At 49.2% G+C, this 12,459-nt stretch overlaps 1 protein-coding gene across 1 annotated transcript in view; it reads right to left on the bottom strand.

The window, feature by feature from the left end:
- The window catches only part of ADAMTS10 (ADAM metallopeptidase with thrombospondin type 1 motif 10), a 932,646-nt gene that overhangs the window by 177,749 nt on the left and 742,438 nt on the right, over positions 1 to 12,459 (bottom strand). The window lies entirely within an intron of this gene.

Below are 12,459 nucleotides of genomic sequence, written 5' to 3'. Positions count from 1 at the left end.
AGGGGATGGCACGGGGAGACTGGGGATCTCCTGAGAATTTGTGACATATCCTTTATTGACTTTGCATGTTTTAATGGTATTTTCGAGCAAAGCCAAGTTTATGTATGTCATTACCTGACTAGACTGGCATTTTGGTACAGTCAGTCTAGCCATTGCTTTCTGCGGCATGATATTTATTACTTATTATCTTTGATAAAGCAAGCATGATAAGTAGTATTACCTCGCTAGACTGACGTTTTGGTGTATCGGTCTGTATATTTCTTACTCTAGCAGGACTTTATCAACTGAGCATCGATGATGAAGCAAGGATGAAAAGTGTGCTCATGGGTCTAGACTGGCTTACATTGGAACCAGTTTGGACATGTTTTCTTATTGTGACATGTCATTTTTAATGGCCAAACAAACAGCAGTATTTTCTAACATAGGAGTACTGGCATATATTGGGAGAGCCAGCTTTGTGCCTAGGGCCAGTAATTATACTATAAAAAAACATCTGAAAGCGAACATGAATATGTTCTTATATGGCAATACAAGAATATGTTGGTGGAGCCAGCATGGAAATGTATGGGCACAGCCAGCATGCAAATGTTTTTAATACTGGCATATAGTGAAGGCACTAGCATGACAATGCATTGGGAAATGCACATGTGCACTTTTGGGGACTTCTATCTATTGCACTTTTTTCCATGAGTTGCCTTACACCCTCCAAAACAGATTGCAAACTGTCTGGCCTTCTACCCAAATGTTCCTAGAAAGTGTGCTGTGTAATGAACCATTTTAACCCATTATTCACAACATTTTCTCATGGGAGAGGGAAGAATCCCCACAAGCTCTCCCCAACCCTTTTTCGTAAGTTCTGACCCCTTCACTCAGTCACAATTGCATATTTGTGCCAAATATTTACAACCTCCAATAAAACAACTTACCATATTTTGGGACGAGGCACCGCCCCCTTCTTTCTACGCGAGGTGAAACATTTAAGCTTTGATTAAAAAACATTTCCTTCTTTCACCTGGAGTAGTACATGCCCCTGCAGCAGCATAATCATCATGGACATTGCACACAGGTGGTGGTCCGGACCAGCCCAGGGTGTGGTGTGCCCTGTGCTTTGTTCAGGTGCTTGGCGGCAGGAAGAACCTCAGCATGGCTCGCAGGGGTGTCCCTAAATTGTGTGCTATGCCACTGATTGGGCTCTGCTCACACTGAACACCTTCAAGTGTGATGTGAATGGTTGAGAGGGGACGCAAACTCGACAAGGACACTGCTATGGTGCAACACTGTTTAAGAAAATAAGCTTTGGACATAGAGTCTCAGAAGTGAGAGCCATGGAGTGACCCACTCCTCCGCACTCAAACTCCTTATTTGAAAGGGCTTTGTGGAAACTTCATTCATGTGCCGGTCCTGGGAGAAGGTCATTGAATGAAACACCTTGCACATAGAGCTCTGAAAATCGTAGATGTATTGATGCCCACTCTTGAGGGAAGTGCAGCCCCCCTCCCCACACCTCACCCCGCTAAAAAAGATTGAATAAGAGTCATGTATCCATCTGGTCCATGAACCGTGTGTCAGTGGAAGCCTTTGCTGCTACTTTCCCGCCTCCTCCTACGCCTGAGGCTGAATCACACTCTGGCACAGCCCTCTCTAACCCTCATCTCTCCATTTCTAACCCCCTGGATGTACTTGCCCCTGTCACAAGAATCCGCCTCAAGCCTACCTCCAAGTGCAACTCTTGGCATGACTCAGACCTGGCCACCCTAAAATGCAAGTGCAGGGTGGCTGAGAGGAGTAGAGGACATCAGGCGCATCTTCTGACAAACTGGCCTGCCACCTGCACCAAAGGCAAATGCAGACTCTCTGCCCTGTCCAAGAAGAGAGCCCACATCCAAGCCCACATCTCTGCAGCCTCTAACAACATGGCCAAACTCTTCTGTAAGGAACTGGCCAGTCCCACTACAGTCTCTACCCGTCCTGTTCCCTCCCAGCCCCTCTGCACACATTTGGCTTCTCACTTCACCACTAAAACTCAGGACATCCTGTCCTCTCCTCCTCCTCTTCCTCCCCCTCTGTCTCTCTTGACCACTCTCCAGCCACCTCTCCTTTTCCCTCTCCTCCTACTTTCTCCTCTTTCTCTGTGATCACTCCTGACATTGTTTCTAGACAAGTCTGGTCTATGAAAGTGTTGTCCAAGCAGACGCTCCCCTGCTCCTCCAGAACCATCAAGGACCACATCGACACCTCGCTCCAGCATTGGCCGATTTCTGCAATCACTCTTTTGCCACTGGAACTTTCCCCTCCCCCTAAAGCACTCCCTTGTGCACCCCCTCCTTAAGAAGCCTTCTGCTGATCTTTCCTGCCTGTCAAACTACCGCCCGATCCCCGTCACTCCTTTCCTGGGAAAACTCCTAGAAAAGCTTACCATTTCCCAGCTAACTCTCCACACAGAATTTGTCGGTTGTCTCCACGACCATCAGTCTGGCTTCAGAACCGCCAGAGTCACGTAAACTGCTCTCCTGAATACCCATGAAGATCTGCTCTCTAATGTCGACTCTAGCATTCCATCTGTCCTCATCCTCCTTGATCTTTCCTCTGCTTGTGACACAGTCAATAATGCCATCCTGATCAATCGTCTCCGTGAGAACCTGGGCATCACGGCCGTGGCTTGGTTGACCTTCTTCCTCTAGGACCGACTCTCCCAGTTCCAACTTGGGTACTTTCTCTCCACCACTTCCCTCTCCACACTTGTCATGTTCCCCAGGGCTCTAACCTCTCACCCTGGCTTTTCAACGTCTACTTGGTCCCTTTGGCCCATCTCATCTCTACCTTCTCCTCTTACTTTCAGTGCTTTGTGGACGACACTCAGCTCTCTTCCAGGCTCAACTCAGAACCCTCTCCTCTCTCGCACATTCCTGACTGTCAATTCACAATTCAGGAATGGTGCGCTCCAACGATCTCTGCCTTAACACCAGTAAGACTGAGATCCTTCTCATTGGTACCCCTGCTCTAGCTTTCCCTCTTTCACTCTGGCCACCATCCTTGGGCCCTCTCCCTGCACCTTCCTGTGAGACAAAAAATCTGGCGGTCATCTTTGACTCCACTCTCTCTCCTCTCCTCACATCACAGACCTTGGTAAGAAGGCCCACTAGCAGCTGCACCTCCTCAGAGGTATTCTTCCTTTTCTCACTTTCTCCCAGAAGCTCAAGCTCTCCAGAGCCCTGGTTCTTTCTAGGCTAGACTACTGCAACAGCACTTTCTAAATCTGCCTTCTTCCACTCTCCGCCCTCTGTAACTAATCCAGAACAGGACTGCAAGACTTTTCCTTGCCCTCAAGCCCAAGAATCGCATCTCTCCAGATCTGAAAAGTCTCTAATGTTTTATAGTGGCTTAAAGGATCAAGTTCAAGACCCTCTACATCGTCCACAAGAGTTTCTGGGGCTGGGGCCTATACTACATCCAACTCGCTCTTCCTAAACACCTTCCTTCTCGAGCCCTCAGTCAACTCCAACTCCAACTCTCTGATGGTCAGCCGCTTCTCCCGGGAGAGAGTGGGGGGATAGATCTCTCTCCTCTGCAGGTGCCTCCCTCTGGAATGGCCTCCCTGCCCCTCTCAAACTTGAGCAGGACCACCTAAGGTTCTGGAAGCAATTCAAGACCTTCCTTTTCGCTTCTCCTTTCTCTCTCACTCTCCCCTGCTGACATACCTGTCTGGTGTGCCGACTGGTTGCCTGGCCTTCCTCTGTACCTCAATGGACACCAGGCCCCCCCATGACTAGTAATCCCTGTACTGCCTCCAGCCAACCGTGCAAGTGCAAGGGGGCTGTATCTGTAACCCTACCGTCCCCTGCCTCCTTGCACTTACCCAGAGCCGGCTGCCCAACTGCACTTACTCAGAGCAATGTTGCCCTGACTGCACCTCCCCCTTACCTCCCCCTGCACTTCTCCTCTCCCTCTCCCCACTGCACTCGCACGATCTGAATGACACAAAGCCTAGTAAGATTGTTTGTTTTGACCTCCCTCTGTCTTCCCTACCTTGTCTTGCCGCTCCTAGAAACACTTGTCTACAGGCGCATTATAAAGGTGTATAGTCATTCCATCGACAGCAAAAGCATCTAATGCCATACCATCTAAAAAACGACATCTAAAAAAAGCATCTAATGCATTTTTTTTAATGGGGGCAACCCCCTTTTAACTTTAAAAAAACAATTTTTATTAAACTAAACCCTTTACCATCTAATAAAATGCATTAGATGTTTTTTTTCTTTAGATGCTTTTTTTTTGATGGTTTGGCTGCCAATGCTTTGGTTGTCACTGCAATGACCGGATACCATTATAAATGACTTATCATATCATATCATGTATCAAAGCCTAGGACATTAAGATGTTATGTTCGGCTCTGGGTTGTGGGGGACAACATGTGGTTGATTGTCAAATATTTTAAAGATAAATGGACAGAGAGACAGATGGCCTCAGCTTACACCCGCACAATCGTTTTTTTCTTTCGTAGTGTTAGTGGACTCCTAGATAGATTTATAACCAGGGTATTTCGTTGATACTAAATCCCGGTCAATGATTTAATATTCAGGCCCTGCTGGTCCAGCATCTTGCTCTCAGGTAAACAAAAAGCAGATGCCGCCGCAGGCTAGTGCTTTTTTGTCTTGTTTAACACATCAAAGCCACAGATAACGAGTACTTCTGTGTCCTTTGTGTGCTCTAGCACCTTGCAGCGTCTCATGTTCTAGATGGAATTACCATTAGAGATCTCTGACCCAAATAACCGGACAGAATATAGCAAAGTACTACTTTATTATTATCATAAAATAAAGTAGTGCAATCTATCGTACAACAGGCTCTAGTCCACATACTCTCACCCAAATGTAATCATACAAAGGTTTTATTCCTCAATGTACGTCAGCTATGATGTAATCCTACGTGGCAAACTGTAAACCCTATTGAAGAGAGGGATTGGTTAAGGGAGCATATGTACCTATATTATATATAAATGTTAGTGACACTGTTGGCTGCCTCTTATCTGTTAGGTAGAATACTTTTAAATACGTATAATACTGATTATAGAAGAAAAATGGTAGCGGATTGGCCTTTGCAACATTGTATATTATGTTGCTACATAGACACTCTGACTGGTTGGCATGCTTTCCCAACCTTGGACTTTCGGCTTGTTAGCAGCAAGTAAGCAAAATGGAACCCAGGTGCTGAGAGCAACTTCAGACAGCTCCCCGCTTTCCCAATTAGTCCATCATCTCTCATCGGTCCAGCCCTAATTCAAGGCTTCTCCTTTGAAGTTGACCTTGCACTCTGTTCTTTATTCTGGGACTTTTAAGGGAGTGCAACTACACCATTATTTTTATCTAGAGCCTAATAAGCCTTGTTTTCTCCTTCTGAATCACTTGTGGGGAGACCGCAAATTTGTCCATCTCAACCATTTATTTAATGCTATTTGATTCAATTATACTGGGTGTCATTACTCCTCTCTGCCTCTAGAGACTTGCTTACTCGACCTTGCATAGGCTTTTTGCATCTTCATTTGTCCAATACTTGGCTTTTGCAGATGTTTTCCTCTTTGCTTAATCTAAGAGAAATATGTCATTAGATGGCTTATCCTTTTGATTCCCCTTGTGCCTTGCAATTATTCCTTGGAGTAGCATCCTTGATTAGCATCCTTGATCCCAGGCCAATAGACTCCTCTTTATTCTTCACACAAAGCTGTTACTCCAGCGTCTCCTGACTCTGCAGCCCTGGTCTGTCTCCGAGGTAGCTTGATTGGTTTTAATGCGAGTCCAACATCCATCTTTCCATCATGGGGTCCGACATCCGTCTTTCCATCATAGCTGCTTTAGCCACATCGTGTTTTCCTCTGCCGCAAGCTTCCATATGTCTCTTCTGCCTTGTGTTTCTGTGTATATGCACTTATTAGTCAGCAGGTTACTTTATCTTGTTTGCATATATGTTTTCTTTGTATGGATTCCATGTTTCTCTTGTGACTTCAGTTACATCTTTATTCTTAAGTATTTGCATATCATTTCAGTGCGTCTTTGTGTCTTCCATTCATGACGTCACTCTGTCCTTGTCAGGATTCACTTATAGCACTATTGTAATTGTAATTGGTTATTTATAATGCGCTCAATACCCAGAGGATTCTAAGCGCGGTCCCAGGGATCGAACCTGTGTTGCTCTGCGTCATCTTGCTTCCAAGACAAGCACGTTGCCCCTGAGCTATCCTCCCGAGACTATGATGTCAAATGGTGTGTGCCGACATCCTTCCACCCTTTCAGTACATTTGGTATAGTTGTCTGAGTGCATAACATCTCCTATACCCTCAATGTGCTATTAGGATGATATCTGGTGTCCCACAATGGGATCTTCTCCTGCTATTCCAGTATGATGGAGGTGAGGAGGCGGGAGCTGAGGATCTAGCTAGCCACCTGCTCCTCTACAATAGATCTATTGATGTTTCATACACTAGCTGTAGCCTTCATTTGAGACCCTGTTACAAGTACTGCATTAAGCATGTTTTACATATAGGCTCCACATCAATTCTGGAAAATGACATTGCCCAAATCTGTGATCGTGGACAAAACTTGTCTTCGTTCTTATATCTGGCTGAAATGAGAGCGCCAGGATAAACGGGTGTTAGACGCATCTGAAGGTCGTGTGCCATTCCTGTGATGTCACTTGGGGGCAGGATAATGAATGCCAATGTAAGTCGGCCCTGCTGGAATTCCAATGCCCAATCTGTGTCCAGCAGAGTGTAGACAAATGTCTGGAGTGAGGGGATTAACTCACCATGCTATCTTGTTGGTGAATATAGATTTTAGTGGTAGGTCGATTATTGTCAAAAAATGCAATTTTGTACTTCTATTAGAAGCTGCTTACCCACCTAACTGGCTCCATCATTGTGCTTGTCTCACATTAATGACCCGTTAATGTGGATGGAGGGCCACCCTTGTTCCTCTTGACTCAAAGATGCAGCAGATGTTGAAAAGGGTCTGGAGATTCACAACACACTGGGCTGGCGAACACAGATGAAATCAAGGGAGCACACGGCAGTGTGTGGCATCAAAGGGAGCTGCAGCATAAGGCAGTTATAGGCACGACTAGGCCAGATATGGGGATAATTAGACACAGGGAAGACATGGGAACAATAAAAGGAAAGTGACATGAGGCGAGATATTGGAGAGAGCAGAAAGGAGGAGGAGAGGGAAAGACAAGGAGTGGAAAGAGGTAGTGAGGAGCGAGGGAGTGCGAACAGGCTATTGATGTAAGTCGGAAAGAAGAGGCAGGAGGCATAAAGAGGGACGAGAGAAAAGTGGGTGGAAGAGAAGATGAAATGATTACTGAGAGGGTGGAGGAGAGTTACGAAGGAGTGTTGAGAAGAAGTGTAACGAAGGGAGATCTGAGAGCTTTAGGGAAGAATATAAAGAGAAAGTGATTGTGAAGTGTGGAGGGAGAGTGGAAAGAATCAAGGGCATACAGGGAGAGTGGAAAGACAGCAATGACATATGAGAAGTGGAATGGGAGATGGAAAACAATGAGTGGAGAGAGAGGGCAATACTGGACAGAGGATAATGGAATAGAGATATGGGGAGATTAGTGTGAGACCAGGAGAGTTAGTGAGAATTGAAGAATATGAAAATAAGGAAGAAAGAGAGCTTGTGAAAACGGTGAGAGGAGGGACATATACGGATTGTGGAAAAGGGAGGCGAGATCGGAGGACAAGAGCCAGAAGAAGGTGAGATAAAGCAAGAGTGGATCAAGAGAGGTAAGGGGCATATAGTTGAGTGGATTAAGGAAGGGGAAGAAGCGGGCGAAACAAGAGATATTGACTATCAATAAAGAGTGGAGCAACACAGTGTACAGAGAGAAGAAAGGAGGAAACGAGTGGGAGAGTGGGTTCAGGCATTACATAAAGAAGATGCAGGACTGCAGAGAATGTAAAGCACGGGGAACGGAGACACGGTGGCGAGTGCAATGAGGGATAAACATATGGGGACACTGGATAGGGTTGAGTGGTAGACGGTGAGTGGGAAGAGTAGAGAGGGGGAAATGTGGGTACATTGAAAATAGGCTGAAGGGTGGGCAGAGAGGGGAATAGAGGCACAATATAGGGTGAAAGCAAAAAAGGGAGGGAAGTGGGACATATGCAAAGAGCGATAGAATGGTGAGTGGAAGGTGAGGAGAAAAGAAAGTGAGACGGCGGGAGTTGCTGAACAGAGTGAGAATTGTGGGAGAGAGTGTACTGAGGGAGTACAGCGACGAGAGCTAGATGTACATGGAACTTATGCAGAGAAGAGAGATCAAGAGGAGAATGGAAAGAGAATTGGAGGCTGGGGAGGGGAGAGGAAAGAAACTGGTTAAGTTCAGAGGCATGGGGTGAAAGTGAGCGAGCAGTGCTACGGGATAGTTGGAAACAGCGGTGTGGTGTATATGTTCATGCATGCGGATATAAATGTGCACTAAAAAAGTGCCCAGCCATTATGGTGTTTCTACACGTGACCTCCTCAGGGTGGGGGGTGGGATAATTTCGGCAACAGATGGTCCGCGCAACATTGTCAATGCTCAGGGGACCGCAACATGGGCCACCACAGACTTGGTGTCTAATCCATCTGCAGCAAGGAATGCTGTGGCACGCAAACATATCATGGGCCGGGCTTCTCTGCCTGCTCACAGACCTCTTTCATGATCAGCCGTGTAGGATAACGGCGCAAACCATTGCCCACCCAGTGGCAATGGTTCCTGCGACCTGACATCCACAACACGGACACAGGTCCAACATGTGGTCTACAGTGCTGACACCAGAGGGTCCCCAGCAGTACCCACAGCACAACATATCACACGGCCTCCTGATTCCTCACAAAAATCCCTGCTGAAGAAGCACTGCCTGTCAGCCCCGATAAGGAACAAGTTACTTACCTGTAACTGTTGTTCTCCAGCATGGGTCTGGCATGGATTCACATGCTCATGAATATTCTCCGTCGTCAGGCTGGGAATCCTCGGTAAAGAAAAAATCAGTATCAGTTTTGTTTCTGATCTGTCTTTCTTAGTAGTAACTAATCACTGATCATTGGGTCATACTGCCCCCAGCCAATGTCTGCCCTCTCACTAAGCCCCGCCTCTGGCAGCCATCCTCAGATTTGGTAGCACGCAAAAAGTGGCAGTATGACCAAGTGAAGAGCCGCAGAGGGGTAGGCGGGAGGGTTCGCATGTGAATCCATGCCAGACCCATGCTGGAGAACAACAGTTACAGGTAAGTAACTTGTTCCTTCTCCAGCATGGGGTCTGGCATGGATTCACATGCTCATGAATAAAAAAATACATAGCAGTATACACATGCACAACCACGGGAGGTGGCAAAGGCTCAACATTAAGCATTACATCCAAAACTCAACATTAAGCAATTTTTACCTCCTCACCAGGCTCACCTTAGGCGAACAGGTTGTGCAGCACTGCTTGGCCGACCCTGGACTCCTCCCTGGAGTCCCGATTGACGCAGTAGATTCTTGTGAAGGTGTGCGTCGACCTCCGCGTAGCAGCCCTGCAGATGTTAAGCAGGGGCACACCAGACAGGAACGCCATGGTAGCAGCGATTGCTCTGGTCGAATGGGCTCTCGGACGGCCGGGCAGCGGTCGGTTTGCCAACCGGTGACTGTGCATGATACAGCCGGAGAGCCATCTGGAAATGGAAGTCTTCGAGAATCCCTTGATTCACAGACCCAAAGTTCACAAACAGTTGTGACGTCGTCTGAAAACTCTTTGTGCGGTCCACGTAGAACTTCAGCGCCCTAGCTACATCCTGTGAGTGCAAAGTCCTCTCGGCCGGCGTCGAAGGCGACGGGAAGAAAACTGTTAACACCAAGGGCTCGTTGAGGTGAAAGTCCGACGGCACCTTGGGCATGAAGGAAGGATGCATCCTCAGCACCACCCTCGTGTCATTTAAAGTCAAGTATGGAGGCTTGCAAGGTAGGGCCAGGATCTCTCCCACTCGTCGTGCGGAGGTGATGGCCACGAGGAATGCTGTCTTCCATGACAGGAACTTCAAAGGCACCGAATGCATAGGCTCGAATGGGGCCCCCATGAGCCTGGTCAGCACCACATTAAGCTCCCACGCCGGGGTAGGAGCCTTCACCGGCAGGAACGATCGGAATAGTCCCTTCATAAATTCCTTCACCAGCCGATAAGACCACAAGGATGCCCGTCCCGTAGTCCTGGTATATCGGGAGATGGCAGACATTTGTATTTTGATGGAGGCGTGAGCCAGTCCAGCTTTGCCCAGCGACAGTAGGTACGGCAGTACTTGAGGGGCCGTAATCCGCAGAGGGTTAATTTTCTGTGCACGGCACCAGACAGAGAACCTCTTCCACTTATGACCGTAACACTTGAGAGTTGAGGACGCCCTGGCTTTTGCAAGAACCTCTCTGCAGTCAGCCGGGATAACCTACCCTCCAAACTCTAGTTCTGCAGGAGCCAGGCCTGCAAGTTCAGCGACTCTGGGTCATGATGAAGAATAGCGCTTCCTTCTATGGAGAGAAGATCCACGTCCGCCGGCAGCTTGACTGGTGGGGACGTCGACAAGTCCAGAAGGTCCGGGAACCAGATCTGCCTCGGCCACGCCAGTGCGACGAGGATCATTCTGCTCCTGGACTTCTTGAGCTGGTTGATGAGGCGGAGCAGCAACGGCAACGGAGGGAACACGTATAGAAACAGGCCGTCCCAGGGGAACGAGAAAGCATCGCCCATGCTCCTCGGCTGCGGGAACCTGCTGGCGAACCTCTGGCACTTGGAGTTCGTTGCCGTCGCAAAAAGGTCCATCCAGGGTTTGCCCCATCGTCGAAAGAGCCGATCCACCTGGTCCTGACGTAGTTCCCAGTCGTGGCACGAGCGCAGCTCCCTGCTGAGTGAGTCGGCGATGGTGGTTTTTATTCCTGCCAAGTGGAAGGGAACCAGCAACATCCCCTGAGCGACAGCCCAGTGCCACAGATCCTGGGCCTCCTTAGATAGGGCTGGGGATCTAGTGCCCCCCTGCTTCCGTATGTAGAACATCATGGTGATGTTGTCGGTGAAGATCCTCACCACTTTGTCCTTGAGGGACGGAAGGAATGAATTGAGCGCCCAGAACACTGCTCGGAGCTCCAGAATGTTGATGTGGAGAGACCTCTCCTCCGGGAGCCAAAGGCCTCTTGCGTGGAGATCTCCGGTGTGGGCCCCCCAACCCTCCAGACAGGCGTCCGTCGTCACTGTCTCCTGAAACGCCAGTGTCTGAAAGTCCGTGCCTGTAGTGAGGTGTGCGCGGGTACCCCACTATAGGATCCCCCGACGGAACTCCTCGTCGAGAGGGATCCTGTCTTCGAAGCCGCCCGTAGCCTTAAACCAGCAGGCGTCGAAGAACTCCTGTAGCGGACACATCCGAAGTCTGCAAAGGGGTACAAGATAGATGCATGAGGACATCATCCCGAGGAGGGACTTGATGGACCTCACCCTGGCCACGTCCGTGGCTAGCAGGTGCTGCACCTTGCCCAGAATGGCCTTCGTCCTCTCCTCTGACGGGGAGGCCAATTGCCCCGCTGTATCGAGCTTCGCTCCCAGAAATATTGCTACTTGCGATGGAACCAGGTGGGATTTGGGGTAGTTGATGGCGAATCCCAGTTCCGTGAGCAGCCGGATGGTCCTCGCTGTGTGTTCAACGGTGACTTCTCTTGTCCTTGCCCGGATTAGCCAGTCGTCCAGGTAGGGGTAGACGTGGATCCCCTGCAGGCGCAGCCCCGCCGCTACTGGTGCTAGGCACTTGGTGAATACCCTGGGTGCCGACTTTAATCCGAACGGCAGGGCTCTGAATTGGTAGTGGCATCCCTGAACCACGAACCTGAGAAACTTTGTGTCCTTTTAGAATGGGGATGTGGAAGTAAGCATCCTCCAGGTCCAACGACGATAGGAAGTAGCCCTCCTCCAGCTGTCCCAGCACATGATGGAGGGTGACCATCCTGAATTTCTGCGCCTTGATGTATTTGTTTAACCGACGCAGGTCCAGGATGGGGCGCCAACCGCCTGTCTTCTTTCTGACGAGGAAGTACCTTGAGTACACTCGGAGCCCCGGAGCCTCCTTTCTTGAGCATCGCCCTTACCTCCAACAGCAGTTGAGGGACGTGATTCTCCTTCCTGGCCATGGGAGGAATGCGAGGGCACTTCTTTTGGAATTCCAGCGAGTGCCCGTTGGCCAGGGTGTCCAGCACTCAACGGTCGGTGGAGAAGGACTCCCACACGCTGACGAACTTCGTCAGCCGGCCTCCCACCGGGGTGCTTCGGTGGGGGCCCGACGACATGGCCTGGTCAGTCTTGCTTGGAGCAGGGCTTGCCGTCTTGGCCTGCTTGACGATGACGGCGGGATCCCCCTTGCTTGCCGTGACCTCTGTAGGCCTCCTGGGACGAGGAGCGGGCCGCCTGGCGGTATGT

Source organism: Ambystoma mexicanum, chromosome 1p (assembly GCF_040938575.1).
Source record: "Ambystoma mexicanum isolate Mex_15411 chromosome 1p, UKY_AmexF1_1, whole genome shotgun sequence".
Classification (NCBI taxonomy): Eukaryota; Metazoa; Chordata; class Amphibia; order Caudata; family Ambystomatidae; genus Ambystoma; species Ambystoma mexicanum.
The sequence above is the reverse complement of the archived record's forward strand: the minus strand, read 5'-3'. Positions and strand labels throughout refer to the sequence as shown.